Source organism: Lygodium microphyllum, chromosome 4 (assembly GCF_053477565.2).
Source record: "Lygodium microphyllum isolate KBCC chromosome 4, Lygodium_microphyllum_v1.1.10, whole genome shotgun sequence".
Taxonomy (NCBI): Eukaryota; Viridiplantae; Streptophyta; class Polypodiopsida; order Schizaeales; family Lygodiaceae; genus Lygodium; species Lygodium microphyllum.
The window spans coordinates 67,821,223-67,841,019 of NC_141138.1; positions in this window are offsets into that span (position 1 = coordinate 67,821,223).

A 19,797-nucleotide genomic window follows, 5' to 3' on the forward strand; every position below is an offset into this window, starting at 1 on the left:
TCTAAGCTCCATTTAAGACTCCAAGAAAGGCTGCCATCTCTGCCTATAGTACTCCCTGTGTACCTGTGTGTCTGAGTAACTAGGGTTTTACTAAAAGGAGACTAGTTTTGAAAATGAGGAGAGCGAAAAGAAAGGATCTAAAAACTAAGCTCTGATACCAACTATAATGAAGGAGACCTAGGAGAGAGAAGGAGAGAAGGGAGAGACTGCAGAGAGGAGAGAGAAAGAGGAAGAAGATGAGAGAAGAAGAGAGAGAAAGACTAGGAGTAGAGAGAGAAAGGTAAGAAGAGGAGAGAGAAATGGCCGGCAGCCATGGAAGGACAGGGAAGAAGGTGAAGAAGGTGAAAGGACAGATGTATATTCATAAAATGGTACCTATGCAGTGTTCCTTACACCTTTTATACTTAGGTCAACTTGACCTAAGTATTTCACTCCATTACAATTCCGAACTTGGCAAGGGGTGTCCAGGGCTCCACCTAACCCACAAGCTGCTTAGGAGTGAAACACCATTTCTGTGGTTGACCTTTTCACCACTCGACCTTCGGACCATGAATCGAGCAGTGCCCTTTTCGGGTCGATCCATGGTGTGATAATGGAGGTGATCCACCCGTGCAAAATATCATTTTCTTAATTAAATCATTTAAGATTCAAGCACAGTCAAGGTAGTCGGTCTTAATATCATTTACCAAGAAAATGTTCCTTCATCCCCATGGCAATTTTTCATCATAGACCCCTGCCATGAATTTACCATCAATCACACGTACTTGGAATAATCATCCAAACGACAATCCAACAATCACGATAACATTTCCATCTGCCACTTCGGTGTATATGCATTTACCATACATGGATGAGTGTAATTTTCTTTTTCATAGTTTTAACTCTTGCACTTGAATATGCACCCTATAATTATAAAGATGGAATTTATCCCTTTCAATGACCTATTCTCATGCGGCATAGTACGGGACCTAATGTATCTCATGCGGGAATCAAAGCAATCATCTAACAATTTGGAAATGTATTACTTATATCCGATACTGTAGTAATATTGACAGTGATACCCTCACCTGAAGCTTTGTTGCTAGTTGTGGAATTGCCATCCGCACGTGACATTCTTCGCTTGGGGGCCATCATACGCAAGTAGATTCAAGAGATAAAGAAGGAGAGATGGATTTGAGATGGGAGAGCGTAAGAGAAGATAGCTTAGTTGAAGATCGAGATAGGGGGAATTGAGCTAACTCTCTCCATCGCAGCCTCTCGAGGTAACTCCTCTCTCTCTCTCTCTCTCTCTCTCTCTCTCTCTCTCTCTCTCTCTCTCTCTCTCTCTCTCTCTCTCTCTCTCTCTCTCTCTCTCTCTCTCTCTCTCTCTCTCTCTCTCTCTCGGGGTCTCCATGTGCTTCTCTAAACTGCTCCCCATGCCTCTTATTTATAGTGAATTAGAGAAGAAGGATTGTGGATGAGAAGAAGAGCTCTTTATGGAGGGGATCTTGGAAAAATCAGTCGTCTGATGCTTAAATCATAAATCTGATGGTTCCATTGGCTCCAAAAGTGGGATCAAACCCCAAAACACTTGATTAGAAATCTTTCAAATCACTCCTTCTTTTTCTCCCTATTCAATGTGTTGTTTACTGCCTCGCCAATCCTTCTTTTTTTGTATTAAATCTCCAAAACAAGCTAAAAAATCACTTGCTTTTTTGTTACATGACATCCAATTCTAGAAATTTCCATTTTTTAAGGATATTTACAATAAGAATATCTAAAATATGCTAGTTTTGCATACTATACGCATTAACACTAGTGATTAATATGGCTCATAACTCTCATTCTCGTTGTAACTTCTGTGAAGGGTGGCTACGGTCCTTGTCAATCCAAGAAAAATGTGGGATTATAACTCTCAATTTTTTATATATTTTTTAATTAAATAAAAATTATTAGTTATTAATATTAGTTAGTTTTTACTTTAATTAGTCTTTAGCTAGTAATCTTACTAACTTATTAATTGACTAACAAACTTTTGAACTAACCAACTAACTTTTAATTGCATGGAAATATTACATTTAGGGTGCCAACCTATAAACCAATAAATAGAGAGTTAGCTAGAATAAAAGATTACAAGGATGAGCTTCCAGTTGCACTCTCCCACATGAGTGTGTTACCAAAGAGACACTTGAAAGAATTGAAAGAGCTGACATTACAAAAGTTCTAATTTATCATAGTTCAAGCATCCATAAACAATGAGCTAGTCAATTGTTCAATAGAACAAAGAGAGGTTTCTTTTATTGAGAAATTCTTTTGGTTACAAAAAGGTAGCATTTTGTGGCAAATTACAAAAGGTAGAACCAAAAAGTAAAGTGTAACATGAGTAGAGGTGAAGCCTAGTACGTATATCCATACAAAAGAAGAAGGTAAGAACATAAAATTCCAATGCATATTACAGGTGTTAGAAGCTCACCTAGTTGTTATCCTTTTCAACTCTTAGAGAATTTACCTTATTGGCATCCATGGTGGGAAGAACTGCCAAACACAAGTTTTTGCATAAGTTAGAAGACAACATGAAGTGAGAGTACAAACCTTGGCTTATAAGGTGTTATACAATGTAGTTGTATTTATAACAAGAGTCTAGGACCCATAACCTTGTGGCCTTTAAGCAATACATTTGCAAGGTGTTGGAGGAAAATATGCTATAGAGTCTACAAAGCTATGATGAGGTAGAAATAAGGATGGACCGATGATGTGACTATGAAAAAAGAAAGGAAAATTAGTATGATAAACAAGAAAACTAGGGATAAGAGTCTAGGAGAGAGAAAAATGAAAAAGAAAGGAAAGGCTTCCTTCTTTCTGGAAAAAAGAATAGAGCACGACAATGGTATACAAAGGAGTGAACCACATAAACATAGACACAATTGAATAAATATATTTACATATATAAATAGTAATTAACCACAGGTTATGTAGATATATAGACAAATATGCATAAATATAGAGAACTTCAGAGTATATCCAAAGCTAAAAGGCAAGGGGGAGCAAATAGGAATATGTAGGGAGCAGTAAGTCAAATCAAATGAGTTAAATCATTATATAAGGGTAGGCTATGCAATGAATTATCTTTTTTAAAAAGTTTTTATATATGGCAAGGGAAAAAGTCTCAAACATGAATTACAAAGGAAGTACCTTGTAAAGGATTAGAGCAATCCTTGTAAAGAGGAACACAAAGCAACATCTTCAATCCAAAGATGGTGAAACACCTTAATAACCATGATGTCTGGATGTATAACATACCCTAACCCATACATATTCAGGGACCATGACAGGGTGGGTGGTATTTATGGGCCACCTACATGCACTTGTGTGTGTGTGTGTGTGTGTGTGTGTGTGTGTGTGTGTGTGTGTGTGTGTGTGTGTGTGTGTGTGTGTGTGTGTGTGTGTGTGTGTGTGTGTGTGTGTGTGTGTGTGTGTGTGTGTGTGTGTGTGTGTGTGTGTGTGTGTGTGTGTGTGTGTGTGTGTGTGTGTGTGTGTGTGTGTGTGTGTGTGTGTGCGTGCGTGTGTGCATGTGTGCGTGCGCGGGTGCGTGCGTGCGTGTGTGTGCGTGTGTGCATGCATGCGTGCATGTGCGTGTGTGTGTGCATGTGTGTGCGCGCGCATGGGTGTGCGTGCGTGCATGTGTGTGTGTGCGTGCGTGTGCATGTGCGCATGCGCACGCATGCATGTGTGTACGCGCGCATGGGTGTACGTGTGTGCGTGCGTGCGTGTGTGTGTGCGTGTGTGTGTGTGTGCATGTGCATGTGCGCATGCGCACGCATGCATGCGTGTGTGTGTGGCCCCTTCCTCAAGAATCAAAACCAATTGATGATGATTGTGGCCATGAGTTCTTCAATTGAAGAATTCATCGTTGTTGATTGGTGAAGACCATGGGAGGAATAAAATGTTAGGCTAGGAGGGCAATAGGTCATTGTCGATAATAGAAGGTTGTGGGCAAAGAGCTTCTTTTTCTTTTGTAGGTCACCTACTCAAGGTTTGTTTTTAAATGCAAACTAATAAATATATTTATAATGGTAAAAGATATTTACAACATCCATGAGGATGAGTCTTACTCCAGCAAAGAGACAAAAAGGAACTTGGACTTAAGCAAACATCTTAGCTACAACCTTAAAAAAGAGGCCTTTATCCCTAAACATCCTAAAAAGTCATTTTGTATTAGTTAAACATCTATTGGGAGGATCATCTATTTCATTCTTGTTGAACTTGGATCCTTCTCTCATTCTAGCATTCTTCATAGGCCAAACATTTCCTTACCATAAATCCCCTTATGACTACCTAGATCTTTCAACTTTGTTGATTCATGTTGTCACAAATCATTGAGCAAAGCCTCTGTATACTGTAGATCTCCATTCTCCATCTCCTTCTCAAAGGCACATTACGTTTTCCTAACATAGAGAGAGAGAGAGAGAGAGAGAGAGAGAGAGAGAGAGAGAGAGAGAGAGAGAGAGAGAGAGAGAGAGAGAGAGAGAGAGAGAGTGTGTGTGTGTGTGTGTGTGTGTGTGTGTGTGTGTGTGTGTGTGAACTATTGAAGTTAGGAACATTAGGACTCAATAGAGAAGAGAGATAGAAAACAATAGTGTTTTTTTTTTTTAGAGTGAGAGAGAGAGGCTTTTCATAAAAATGGTATTTGGTAAAGAGGGAGATAACATTTCTTTTGTTTAATGAGAGAAGAGTGAGGGATAAAAGATTGAGAGATAACTACATGAAACATTCATCTCCTCTCTAGATGAGTCATCTCCTTTTTCTTCCTCTCTTTTATCCCTCATTCACACACACACACACACACAAAGAGAGAAAGTCTTAGTAGTTTTCTTAACTCTCCATTGGTACATACATATCTTATAACCATTGTAACCCCCACAATAATTAATCATTTTGACATCAAAGTTAAGAGTTATAGAAAAAGAGCTCATTTAACATTGCAAAATTTAGGCCAAAAAACACTTATTGTATAATGCCATGACATGCAGACGTCGGAAAGTTTTTATTGTACAATGTTATGACTTGCCTGATAGACGATCTACCAGTGGATATGTGTTCTCTTTTGGGAGTGCTGCAGTCACTTGGAGCAGCAAGAAACAGCCTATAGTTGCCTTATCGAGCACAGAGGCTGAGTACAGGGGTGCAACAATGGTTACATGTGAGGTAGCTTGGTTGCATAAGCTACTCTATGATATGCATCAGCCTCTACAGATAGGCCAATTGTCATTTGTTGTGACAACATGAGTAGTATACACTTGGCAAATAACCCAGTCTATCATGCTAGAACAAAGCACATTGAGGTGCATTATCACTATGTGCGGGAGAGGGTTTTACTAGGTCTTATTGATCTAGTTTATGTCAGCACAGAGGATTAGGTAGCTGACATATTTACGAAGGCATTGGGCACAGAGAAGCTGCGCAAGTTCAGAGACCTGCTTGGTGTGCAGGAATTGGGATTGAGCTCGAGGGGGAGTGTTGAGATATCGAGCTCCACTCGTGATATGCCAAGGTGACCGTTGTGCATTTATGTCACCAACTTGTTAGCTACAGATATAGTTGGTACACTGCCCATGAATAATAGCTAGATGATAGCTATCCTTATCTACTCTAGTTCGTGGCTCAGTTATTAGTATGCCACCTTAGTTAGTTGAGTTTGGTTTGAGACCCACATATAGGGTTCTTCTATTTCTTTTGTACTTGAGTTCTTTTGGCTTACACAACTAAGAAGAGAAAAAAGTGTTTTCAGGCTCCACCTATGTGTGTATTCCCCCAATGTGCAAGCAAGAAAGCTACAAGTGAGACTCCTTCTCTCCCACAATCTTGACAGGTTCCACAAGTATGGCCAGTGGCACGAGGCACTAATTTGACTGTAGAAGAAATCCACATGTTGGAGAGTGATGGGTTTGTTTTACAAAAGGCAGTACAAGAGGCGAATGTTAACAAGGGCTCGTGTAGATATAGAAGAGGTGTTAAGCTGTAAGAAAAAGGATAGACTTAGTGTTGGCTCTAGATGCAACTATGAAGGGCCACACAATGGTAAAGGCCTTGAAGCATGAGGTTTTCAAACTAGAGATAGCTAACTCAAGTGTCAAGTGTTATGATGTGCGAATTGCAAAGAATCCAACATGTAATTTTCGGGATTTCATGGATCGTGCCACAGAAGGAAAAGTGTATTTGGTGTGTACCTTCAAGTGTTTGGGATGGATGCAAATGCCAACATGTTTATACACCAATCCACACTCATTGAATAAAACTTGCACGTTGTATTTGGAAGCAGAATAACTTTTCCAACACCACCTATATAGTGACCAGCAATGCAATGCCAACACTACCTCTTAGCACAACCACATTTTATTTTGTTGAGAAGTCACCGTTATAGAATCCATTTGGATGGCAAGCCTTTGGTGAACTTGTCTCTCTTAATTTGACAAGCAAAAGCACATTTCCCAAAGTTAACACAATATAAATGTACATTTGGATTACTTGTATGAATTGTCTTATATCATATTGGGAGAGAGAGGGGGAGGGGAGGGAACTATCAATGCATTGAAATTAAAGTTCTAAAAACACCAAGTGGCTACCCAAGCATTCACATTGTGTGTGTGTGTGTGTGTGTGTGTGTGTGTGTGTGTGACATGTGTTTAGGATTTAAGAGAAGCGTTTGTTACAACACATGCCATAATCTGATATGAGGCATTATGATAGAATGTGGACTAATCGCATGCATGAGAGAGAAAATGAGAGAGGGAGGGAGATAAACACGGAGAGTGAGTGGGTGACTAAGATTTATATACATACATATATGTGCGTGTATGTGTGTGTGTGTGTGTAGAGGTGAGAGGAAGAGAGAGAGAATATAGAGTGAGAGGGAGAAATTGCATGTACAACCCTAAAATGAGAGAGAGGAAAGACATGGAGTAATTCGTGAGAGACAAACAGAGAGGGGGGAGAGAGAGAGAGAGAGAGGTGTGGCCCGTGGTGTTCCATTCTTCCGAGGTGATCGCATGAATGAATCCACGTTACGTGTTAGAGAGAGAGAAATCATTTACATGAGATGGAGTGCTATTTGATCGAGTGTGCTAGAAAGAGAAAAAGAGATTATACATGTAGAAGGAAGGAGAGAGAGAGAGAGAGAGAGAGAGAGAGAGAGAGTGTGTGTGTGTGTGTGTGTGTGTGTGTGCGTGTGTGTGTGTGAAGGTCGTGGTGGCAATCGTGGAGGTGGTGGGGATAATGGTAGTGGTGGTGGAGATGGCAACAGTATTGGTAGCGGCCACAAAGATGGTGGTGGTGGTGGAGGTAGCGTGGTGGTGGTGGCAGCAAGGCGACAATGGCTGTGGAAGTGGTGGTGGAGGAAGTTGTTGTGGTAGTGGTGGTGGAGGTCAAAAATATCAAGGGGTGGAATAAGTGGACTATGTGGAACAAGAAATGGAGGTTGCCCAAAGAAGCTCGCTTCTCGCACACACTCATGTATGTGTTCTTAATGCCTTTTCATCGAAGTGAAATAGTTGGACTTGCAATACGAAGATGATAGGTTTTTGGGTTTTTTGTCCCGAGGTGGGCTACTTATGTGGCACCTCCGAAGGACATGTAGATTCAGAGCAAGTGAATGTCATGGGATTGTTGACATGGAGTGTGAAATTGGGGTATGCTCTATCTTGTGGAAGAGTTCATGCTTTGTTTATAGAATGGTAAGTGACAGACTTCTTAGTTAATGGACTTCTCTACCTTGCTCATTGTCATGATAATACGAGTTAGTCAAGTGGAGTCCTGGGAGTTAATGACCACGTGGCTTTGAGTAGTGGTTAGTAGTCACTTAATCGACTTATTTTATAAGCTATGTGGTGGAGAATGAACTGCGAGATCAAGATGACCATTCATCACCGATTTAGGGACACCAATAAGGCTAATTGGGTGGCTGTTATCCAATGTGGCCAAAAAGGTGAAGGCGATGGCATGCTAACTGGGAGAGGACACAAAGGAAAGGTGGGGGGAAGAGCCACACAAAGTAAGTGGGCTCGAGGCTCATGCATTGGAGAGGAGAGAGGAGAGTATTGGGACTATTTTGGAATAGGGAAAAACAAGGGAAGATAAAGCAACAAGCTATCCTTGAAGATCTTCATCTCTTACAAGGTCTTGGAGGCAATCTCTCACTTGATTCTTAATCCTCCCAAACATTAAGGAAGCCTTCCTTGATCATCAAAGAGGAGTTTCGATGGGTTTATGCTCTTCATGTGGGCTATTTTGGGCTGTGAATAATAGTCAAGAGCATGGCAACAAGCTGAAAATGAAGTTTTGATGCTCAAATAGGGCTTCTCTTGAGTTTTATTGCTTAATTCTTAATCTCTACTTTTGGTAGACATAGTATAGACAACAAACGTAGAGTTTCTCTTGGATTTGGAGTATCATTTGTACCTTGTTTTATAGTTGTAATAAAACTATCATTATAAGCCTAAAGTGCTTTAGAATGCCTATAAAACATATTTACAGGGATTTATGCATTTTGATTAATGTGTATTATCTACGATGGTGCCAACTATCCTGTTCCATCAATAGATTAATGTATGCATGAGATTTTGAGGTATTACCTATAGCTTTTGGATTATGTTTAGTAGAGATTATTCATGTATTAGTGTGTATACTAAGCCATAGTCTTGATTTGTGTTGGGTGATCATTCCAAGTGTGTGCATGTGTCTTTGTCTTGGGCATATCTATAAGATCTATCATATGTATTGCAGATTGATTGCTCTATTGAGTTGTATGAAATGAAGTCATGCAATTTTACCTCTATCTATATCCATTAAATCTTCCAAATTCTAAATTCTCTTCCTTTTATATTGTTCCATCTCTCAATCTCCCTATATCCTTCTATCTCTTAACCCTATGGTAGACCTTCAGGCCTACATACTCCAATAATGTCACCTACAAATCAAGTCCCCCCGCTCTTTGGCTTTAACACCTCTTTTCACAGATTCATGGATAAAGCAACCAAAGCTTAGCAACAGCCAAGAAATGACTACTCTTTGAGAGTGTGCAAAGGAAAGAGGAAAGTGAACATGGAGAGAAGAAGGAGACAAAGAGAGAACACATGAGAGAGAAGGAACAATGTGACTACAATGGCTGAAGGTAGAAGGTTGCAATAGTCAACCCCAACATGCAACTCTACGCATCAATGTGGGTGCTAGACAGTAGCAAGGGGATGAGAGAATGAGGAGGGTTGGTTGATCACAAAGGATCAATGATGGATATATAGACAAAAAAGAGGAAAAATCCTAAATGTAATCAAACCCTAAAAAATAGCCAAAAGTGCATAAAAAGATATCCACTCATGTTTCCTCCATATAAAGTATCTAAATCACATAAAGTAATAGATAAATATGATATCAAAGCTCTTAATATCCTTTTTTGACTCAAAATGAGGTTTAGAAGCAAGAGATGACCACACAAGACACACATAAGTACTAATACCTCCTCTCAGATCTTGGATGTGGCAAAAGGCCAAAGGAGATGTGGATTTGAGGGTGGTAGGAAGAGTTCTAATAGTCTATAAATTGAAGAAAGCCAACCAATGAGCAAGGCCACCAAAGGGCAATGGAAATGGAGAGGCCTCGAATGGATCACTCGAGAAAACTCTAGTCAAGGATGGGTAAGTCAAGCCTCAAACCCAACTATGAGACAATAGCGAGAAACTATTGAAGGCATCATAAGCTACATAGAAAAATTAGGGACCAAGGAACAAGTGGCAAGGAATGGTGGCTTGATGATAAAGAAAAGGGATAGCTACATAGAAGAAAGGCACAAACTGTAGTGGAAACCCTGAAGCAACTCCTCACGATCCTATGAAGCCCCCTTTGAAACAAAAAGGCCAAGAAATCCATAGCCGTATCACCAATATCATCACCCTCTAAAAGGGATGGGAGGTACAAGGGAAACACTAGAGGAGATGGTGGGGGATGGGGTGGAACCTATGGGATAAGTTGTGCACAAGTGGGAATAGGTGTGGCAATAGAAAGCTGCCTCAGAGGGCCCTACACAAAGGAAGGGGCATGAAGCATAGATAGCTTCCTCTCCTACCAACCTATCACAAATGTGGATCTAGTAGAAGAATCCTCAACAAAGACAATTGACTCGATAAAGAAAACATGGGTATCAAGACAAGGAAGGCTATGAACTAAGAGGAGAGGGAGGTCCAAGTCTAGACATGTAGGGCCTCAAAAATGGAGCTTGATGGATAGTCAAACTATAGAGACAAGGTGTCAACGCCACTAATAGGCACTAAGGAAATGTCACGAATAGTGGCAATACCCTCTAACACATAGAGATATTGTAATAAAGCACCTCAAGGAGTCATAGTACTCAATGCACCATTGTCAAAGAATCAAGGCTGCTTAGAAGCGGAGACAATCAAAAAAGGCTCCTCCACCTAAAAAATATGTAGAAACACTGACTTGGTGAAAATAGCGAGTAACAAAGTAGAGGTAGACGAAGGCTTCAATGTAGATCCACACTTCACTCCTCAAAAAAGGTGAGGGTCTATCCTCTAGCACTTCTCCTCAGGGTGCAAGGTCTTCCCATAATGAGTACACGTGGGATATCCTCTATGCTTCCCCAAAAAAGTTGTATCAAAGTCAAAAGATGACACCAACTTCTTCCTCTTCCCTTTCTTCTGCTTGGCATGTCCTATGCCTAGATTTAAAACTACATAAGCATGGCCTTGTGCACAAGCTTTGCAGCAAGCATCTAGCTCAATGTCGCATGCATCCTACGCAAGCACCAATGGAACTAGCTCCTCCTAATAAGTGAGAGTCTCTTAGCCAAAAAGAAGTGAGAAGACTAGTGTAGAACACATCATATATCAGTGAGAGAAGATGTGAGAGAAGTGTCGCAACTAGGTCCTATGAAGAAACGTTTGTACCAAGGTATGAAAGCTCATTTCAAATCTCCTCCATCTTGTGAATGTGATCCCTCATTGTAGGGGAACCTGTGATAGAGAGTTGTTGTAGCTTCAACTCAAGAGATAAGTGATACCCAAATGTTTAGATTCAGAAGCAAGATGCCAATCTTCTCCAAATCTCTACAACGATGTGAATGTGTCTAACATGCATAAGCATAGAATCTGTGCAACTCAAAAGGAGAGAAGAGTAGGCTTTGACATTCAACCAATCCCATAAAGATGCCAAATCTATAGTCACACCATCATGAGGATCCATGGTAGGTATGGATATAGGGATTGTAACAAAATCCCAAAGGTCAGTCACTCGAGGAGATATTCCATGCGATATGACCATAGAGATAGTTTGTCCCATCCAACTTGTCGAATACACAGAGAGAGGGTAGGATTGGCACCTACTTTAGGAGATGCCATCAATTCCAATTAGGGACTAGAAGCCCCATAAGGATAAAACAAGAAAAAGTAATGAGATGGTGGTTGGTCAAATCACACAATCCCCAATAGCATACATGTTGGCCATATCTATCCTTCAAGAAACACATGTAAGAAAACAAAGAAGATGCTACCATTGGAATAAAGGCAACCAAAAAGAGATGTCCACAAGATAATTAGAGTCCATTGGTCCATGGTACAAGAGAAGACTAATTTGGGTATGATAGACGAGGAGTATCCAATGTCAAAGGGAACACACAATGTCGGGTAGAGCAAGGGAACAGTAAATGCAAAGGAAAACATGTCTTTAACCTATAAATCTAGCCAATCTATGGGTTGCTCAAGGACCAAGAGTATCCAAAAGCAAGTCCCAACCATAAACACAAATTTTTCCTGATGTTGACCTACAATGGAGGCCACCCAGCATGAAAAAGAAGTTATCCTAGTCACTAAAGACCAGCTAGTATGAGAATGCAACAAATAAATAAATCTATCTACCTATAAGTAGGCCACCCAATAGAGAACAAGTGCTACCTAGCCTACAAATGTGCCACCTAGGAGGACTGATGACCTTCCTGCATAAAGCGCAGAGATATAGGGGCTACCTACACAAAAACATAGGTAATGTTGGACCTAGTTCTATAATACATGTGGTTGGGGATACTTGCAAAAAATGCAAGTTTGTTTTGGTGTCACCTAGCCAATAGGATGTTCGCTAAGCATATTTTGGTGTCACCCAACCCAATAGAATATGTGTAGTAATGGTGTTGTCCAACTTGGTAAAGACCACCTAGGATCAAAACACAAATCTACCCTAGTAAATGCAGCCTTAAAAAAAGGGTTGGAAATAGGCCACCCTGCCATATTTAACTCCAAGCACAAGGTTTGTAGCATTTGGGGATGATGCTTGGCAAGTTTATCATGGATAACATGCTCCTCTTCAAGATCTCTAGCTCCCACATGTGGCTTTGATACCATGTGAGAGTGCGCAACAGAAAGAGGAAAGTGAACATGAAGAGAAGAAGGAGACAAAGAGAGAATGTAGGAGAGAGAAGGAGCAATGTGGTTGATCACAAAGGATCAATGATGGATAATAAGTAATAAAAGTGGTAGGGTAGGCCACCTACATATAGGAGAAAAAGAGGAAAAATCCTAAATGTGCTCGAACCCCTAAAAACTAACCAAAAGTTTACAAAAAGAAATGTATTAATATGGCCTCTATCTAAAGTGTCTAAAACACAAAAAAGAAATGTATTAATATGGCCTCTATCTAAAGTGTCTAAAACACATAAAATGATAAATACAATGTTAGAGTGCCTAATGTCCTTGTTTGAGGCTCACAAGCAGGAGATGGCTCATGACTACTAATATACTCCACCCCTAACTTCACATGGGAGAATTTCTTAGTTGCTCTCACTAGGGTGGCAAAGGAGCATGGCAAGGCTGTGGCTACATGGAGAACAGTGAGTATTACTGACACCATTGAGGCCCAGAAGGGTGTCACCCAAACCTTGTTACTCACACCTTGGGATCCAATCCTCCAACATAACCTAGTAGAAATCGAAGACTTCCTCATGCAATAAGAGGAAGAGAGACTCCAAGCGGCTCAAGTACATCTCAAGGGAAAGATGGGCTATTAGGGGAATGGTCCAAATGCTATCTTCTATCAAGCCCTAAAGTTGAAGCAACAAATGAGAAACTATCTTGTCCATCAAAGACAATAATGGCCAAATGGTGATAGATGATAGATCGATGGTTAAGGCCTTTGAAGTGCACCTAGTAGCCATAGTTGGCATCGAGCGCCCCGACATTCTAGACTATGAGACTTAATTGCAAGCTTTCTTTGATGATAATGTTAGTCTGATTCCTACCAACAATGCTCTTATCCTAGATAGGCCATTCACAGTAGAAGAGCTTAAGGTGGTGATCATCATGGAGATGAAGGTAGGCAAGTTTCCTGGCCCCAATGGCCTACCTATTGAGATCTTCCACAGAATCTATGGCCAACAATTTGTATTGATGATATGGTCCCCCTACTTAATTATGTTAGGAAATCAAGCCTTCTCTTCCCCTCCTTCAACAAAGGCACAATCAAGCTAATCCCTAAATTTCCTCTCAAAACCAAGTTCTTTAGTTGGCAGTCCTTCACAATGCTTAACTTTTCGTATAAGGTCCTTGTAATAGCTCTTGCTCTCCGAATTAAGACCCTCCTTGCTTGAGTGGTGCATCAAAAGCAATTTGGGTTTGTGTTGAGAATTTAGGACATGGTCTTAAATCTAATCTTCTCAATGGATCATGCCCTAGCTCAAAAGGTTGATTTTGTTATTGTGAACATGGATCTTGATAAGGCGTATGACTAGGTCAGCTTGTCCTTTATTAAGAGCACTCTCTTAGCACTCAAGTTCAGGCCCAAGCTTCATTTCTATGGCATGTAGCCTCTTTCAGAATGCTTATGATGTAATAAGTATCAATGGTGAACTCACCAATGTTTTAAAGCTTAGGAGGTCCATACACCAAGGTTGCCCATTAGCATCGCTCCTCTTTGCCATGCTTACAAACCCACTCTTAAGAAGGATTGACTTCAAGATAAGAAACGGGACCATCAAGCCCCTTTCCTTGTCTGGATGGGAGTAATGACAACTCTGTGATTGTAGCCACAAAGAAGGATTCTATGGATGCACTATTAGGTACCTATTAGGAGTTTGCCAAGCTCTTTACTTCATGCATCAACCAAGAGAAGATAAAGCTCATCTTTCTTTTATGGAAAGAGGTTGAAGTGTAGCTATTATAGTATGGCTTTAAGGTGGTTTGTTGTGGGGAGGTGATCAAGTATCTTGATGCACTAATTGGGGTAAGCCTTATCAGTTAGCAAAGGTTCAAATGGTACATGGAGAAGCTAGCAAGCAAAGCCAATAAATGGATGGCTCACCCTTTGTCCTTTGCAAGTAGGCTCATGATTTTGAAGACCTTCCTAATGTCTACCACATTTAACATGGCCTCACTTTTTGCTTTCACTAGAAGTTTGTGGATCTAGGTCGAGAAGATGTTCAGAGACTTCTTGTGGTCCAAACTGGGAGTTAGGGGACTACCAATGGTTTCTTGGGACACTATTACCTCCCTTAAAGCCTTAGATGGTGCGAGGATTGAGTTGCTCTCTAGGCTTTAGCCTTCTGCTTGATCAAGAGGATGGAGAGTCAGTAGGCAGGGGCAATGCTACTGCAGATTTGGATTACCTTTGCTCCCATTAAGGGCAAGCTATAGCTGAGAGTTACCTAGAAAGCGCAATTGTGCTACACCATAGAGATCAAGATACATGACTCTCTTGTTACTGAGCAGTAATGAAGTATTGGTAGAATGTCCTAAGGAGCACTTGTTGGTCCTCATTGCACCTGAGGCAAGGCGACCCCTCCCTTAGCCTCAACCCTTGGATAGTCCCCTATACCTTTGACTCCCAGTTGCACTAGTGGAACGTGACCCTAAAGTGGCCTATTATGTCAACTTGAGGGGCATTAATAAGTGGGCTAATCTCTGGGATGATTCAGCATCCAAATGGAAGGAGCTACATGAGATTTCTACCACTTTCAACCTCACAATGCTATAGAGGATTGGGTGGAGGCTGTGATGCAAGACTATGAGAGTATGGGCCTACCTTGATTGTCATTAATTTCACTAATATTAAAAGTGCTATGGCTAGCCAAAATGAAAGGCCACTCATGGAATTGAAGAAGTCAAGGGACTTTACTATAGACTTGCCTACTATCTTCATGAAGGCTCATGCAAGGTGGAGGAAGGAATGCCCCTTCACATCAACTACCATCTAGAACACAAGAATCTAAAATGTCTAGAGGGCCACCCCCTCCTTGCAACTCAATGTCTTTAGGTGGATATTGATCCTCAGAACTTTACCCCTCCACTCACGTCTATGTCTTCCATTTACTTCATTATAGAAATGAGGCTATATGTATGTATATGGCTATGTTTGGGTGTTGATTCTTGACGTTATTTTGGGTAGGAATGTCATAGACTACCTTATTTTCATGTACTCATTAAGAACATGTGTATAATTCCTCGGTTTTGATAGTAATATATGCATTTCACAGGTGAGTTTGAGCACTTTTAAAACATTAAGTTTGCACACAATCCCTTTGGTTTTACAGGTATGAGTTCCTTTCAAAAAAAAAAAGACCACTTTTCTAAGGGATACACCTTTGGAAGTGTAGATTCAAGTGTCCATATGTGTATGAAGATTCTAACTCCTAACCTACTCATATTACTTATTGTTGTCACTGCTTCATGCTAAATCTTGGCAAATGTCTAAATATGCTTTCATGAGAGAGAGAGAGAGAGAGAGAGAGCACAAGATGCTACCAAAATAATAATAATAGGATTTTTAACTTGTGAGGGAGAGATGCAAAACATAGAACATATCACTCACTCACTCACTCCCACACACACACATGCACTCTCTCTCTCTCTCTCTCTCTCTCTCTCTCTCTCTCTCTCTCTCTCTCTCTCTCTCTCTCTCTCTCTCTCTCTCTCTCTCTCTCTCTCTCTCTCTCTCTCTCTCTCTCTCTCTCTCTCTCTCTCTCTCTCTCTCTCTCTCTCTCTCTCTCTCTCAAAATAGGCTAATGGAATGTGGAAAAATGGGGATGTAAATAAATGGAGGATCAAACTTTTGATGAAAGTAAGGGCTTAAGGGTTTGGCCTTGTTTTGCGGAAGCATCGCATAGTGTGCTCATGTGTACCTAATTCACAAAACAAAAATGGGGATGGATAATGAATATAGAATCACACATTTGGAATCATCATTGCTCATAATCTTGCATTTAGAAGATAGCTTTTCATTAGATATTTGAGATCATCCTATCTCCTACATCTCATATTAATTTCCTCCCTTTGCATCCTCGAGATTGGAATTTGAAAAGCTAAACCTCTCTATCTTTTTTCTTCCATAAAGGTTAAAATTAAAGAAGAAATATATATCATGGTGATGGATGAATGCAATCAACCCCATTGGCCCCCCCTCTCTCAAGTAGGTTGTAAATAGAGGACAAAAGTCTGTAGACAATAAGAATTTGTACCTAGCTTATTTTTTGTACTTACTATCTATTTAACAATTCAATGTGGAAGGATGTCTCAAGATGCCCTATGGAACCTAGGATTGGAAAGTACAAATCTCTCTCTCTCTCTCTCTCTCTCTCTCTCTCTCTCTCTCTCTCTCTCTCTCTCTCTCTCTCTCTCTCTCTCTCTCTCTCTCTCTCTCTCTCTCTCTCAAAACACAAAGAACCAAAAAATCAAGAGAGAAGAAAAAAAAAGTAAAATAAATATGAGGATCTTGAAGAAGCATGACATAGAATAAACTTGAAGGAAGGAAGGTAATAAGAAAAAAATAATTAATGAGGTTGGTCATCAAGTATTGGAACATGAGGAGGAGATGGAGATGAATCTATCTATGGCATTGCCATGCTCTATTTTTTATCTGCACTAGATGGTCCTGCAATAGAAGTAGGGTTGAACTAGATGCCTACATTTGATAGGTCATTGACCATTAGCTTGCCTAAGGCTCTCTAACATGACCAGGTTTTAGCACTAGCCATCCCACACCTCCACTTGTGATGAGTCAATCTTCAAGTGCTACATTGCCCACTTTGGCAAATTGTATAGCTCCCCCCAAGCACACTCTCATCGGTTTTATATCTTTGAGTAGAGCCTAATCAAGGTAGCTATAGAACAGTGATTGCATTGGCAACATCTAGAGGATGGAGTATGTATCAGATGGATGTGAAGAATGCTTTCCTCAATGAAGAAGGGACATCCTAGATGTCATCTAATTATTTGATGGGAATTGTATTGAAATTTTCACTTAGATATGATTCGTTTCCTTCCTATATGCATGCTAGATATGCAAGGCCTCAAGCCACTTCATAAAATTGTATCCACACAAGAATTAGAACATGGAAGCTCTAGGGTAAGTAGAGACAACCAATCCATAACTAGTTATAGAGCAGAAGATCAAAGAGGTGTAGGTTTGCTCAAATGGGCATAGTATTGGTAGAGAAGGAGAAGAAGAAAAGAGGACATCAAAGGGGAGACATGTTGGAATGTAGGTAAGAAAACCCCTCTAAGTGGGCTTCCAAATTTGAAGGTAAGCAACAAATTAACAAATTTATATGCGAACAAGATTTAGTTGGAAATAAAGAAAATATCTCTTCTAAAAAATCCAAGAATCAAGACAAGTCAAGAAAGGATTACCAACTACTTAGAAAGCCAATTCATACCTCCTACTTGATTGCAACATTTATCAAGCTTGGAAGTATGTTGACCTAGATGAGTGCTACAATGACTAGAACATCAAAGAAGTTTAAAACCACCACTTAGAATGTGCATGGTTTCTATGAGGAAGAAACGAGGTCTGCCTAGAGAGACTTGTTTTGAAAGTATAAGCTTGATTTGTCGTAGGAGGTGAAAATCGAGAATGAAGACCCCTGAGTCTAGAGGTAGTTGGATATGGATTGTATGTGGAAGCCCAAATATGTGGAAAAGGAGGGACTTTATTGTATGGAAAAATAAGTTCAAAATAGTAAAAGAATGGGGTGATGGCAATGGTTCAATTATTTCCATGAGAGCCTAGGGAAAAAATGAGGAGATCATGGTGGTTTCCATATACCTGTTGAACATGTCTAGTGAAAGATTTGAACTTTGGAATTGGATCAAAACTTGCTTTGATCAAAGGCACACCATCCTAGAGGTGATTGGAATATGACTCTATCTCTTGATTATAGATCTCATGGTTTGGATCAAGTGATAGATGATGAATGATAGGAGTGGAGAAGACTAATTATGGAGCATGGCTTGCAAGATGTGGTGGCACATTAGCCATGATCCAAGTAAGTGTCTTACATGGCACAATTAAGCACTAAGAGACCACATCGATAGCTGTAAGACCATATAGGTGATATCTAAATGATGTGGGATGGCGTGGGTAGGATCTAGTGTGGAATTCAAAACCCTCACATTGATCACTAGTTCAATCCTATGGGGGTAGGTTCCATTGTTAGTAATTAAAATGTTTAGGGATGGGGTTCTCCCCCTCAAACTTAATCTATTCTTTTTGTAGGAAAAAGTTAATCACACAGTGTTAATATCCTATGCATTCAAAACTATCACTTGAACAAGTTCTCCTAATAGGCGAGCCCTTGATGAAGAACGATGTAGAACATCTAGTAAAAAGATTGAAATTTGGGAATGCCCATGAGCCAGATAGGTTACGAGTTGAATTCTATCAATGATTTTAGGACATGTTGGCAAAGCATGTGTATGTAGACTATTGACTCATTTCAAGGCTAAAGGAGAGATGTCTGGGGAGGTAAAAAAGGGACTATTAAAATTGATAACTAAGGCAATGGGCTGCTCTAAAATAAGTGATCGGAGACCACTTACTATGCTTAACACATTTTGTCAAACTTGTATAAATACAACGCTTTTGACCTCATCCACCTTTGGGAATATGGCTTTGTCCATGGGAAAAAGATTCAAGAACCAATATCAACCTCATCACTCTCATTGATTGGGCCCTTGGCAATGAATTGGGGAGGTATGTATTCATCAATATGGACCTTGAAAAAACTTATGATAGGGCATCTTGGGCTTTTATGATGCAAGTGTTGGAGGGGTTGGGCTTCAAAAAAGGATTCCACAAAATGATCAATGCCCTTTTAGAAACCTTTCTACGAAAATATCCATCAACAATGACCACCTCTCAAAGGCTTTTAGTTGTAGTATTTGGTAATGCAAGGATGCCCACTTGCCCCCTTGCTCTTTGTGATGGCCACATAACCACTTATATGTGATGGACATGCTAAGATGGAATAGGCTTGATTAAGGGAATCAACCTTCTGAAGGGTGACTTCTTTGTCATGCAAATGTTTGCTAATGAGAACTCTAATCTAGTGGCACGAGAAGAGAAGCACTAATCAAAGAGATCTAACTCATCTACAGTGAATTTCCCGTGCCTTGAAATCCAAAATTAGCTCTCACAAAACTAAGCTAATCTACTTGGGCTGTGAGGACCCACCAAGTTTGATTGACTATCTAGGGTTTAAGAAAATTAAGCCAAGCACAATGTTTTGCTATCTTGCATGCCTTATTGAGTTTGGTTGACTCACTATGGCCCAAATGTCTAATCGGCTCTTCTCTAGAGTTCAAGTCGCTATTAATTCAAAGCATATTGATGTCTTGTGCAAATTAGGGCTTTGTTTATGCATTTGCTAACTCTACTTGGGCCAAGCTGATTGCTATGAGATTACCCTTGGAGCTACAAGGATTGTTAGAAGAGGATCACTATAAGTTTGGAGTAGGTAACCACCCCCTAAAAATGGAGGCTTAGGTTTAGAAC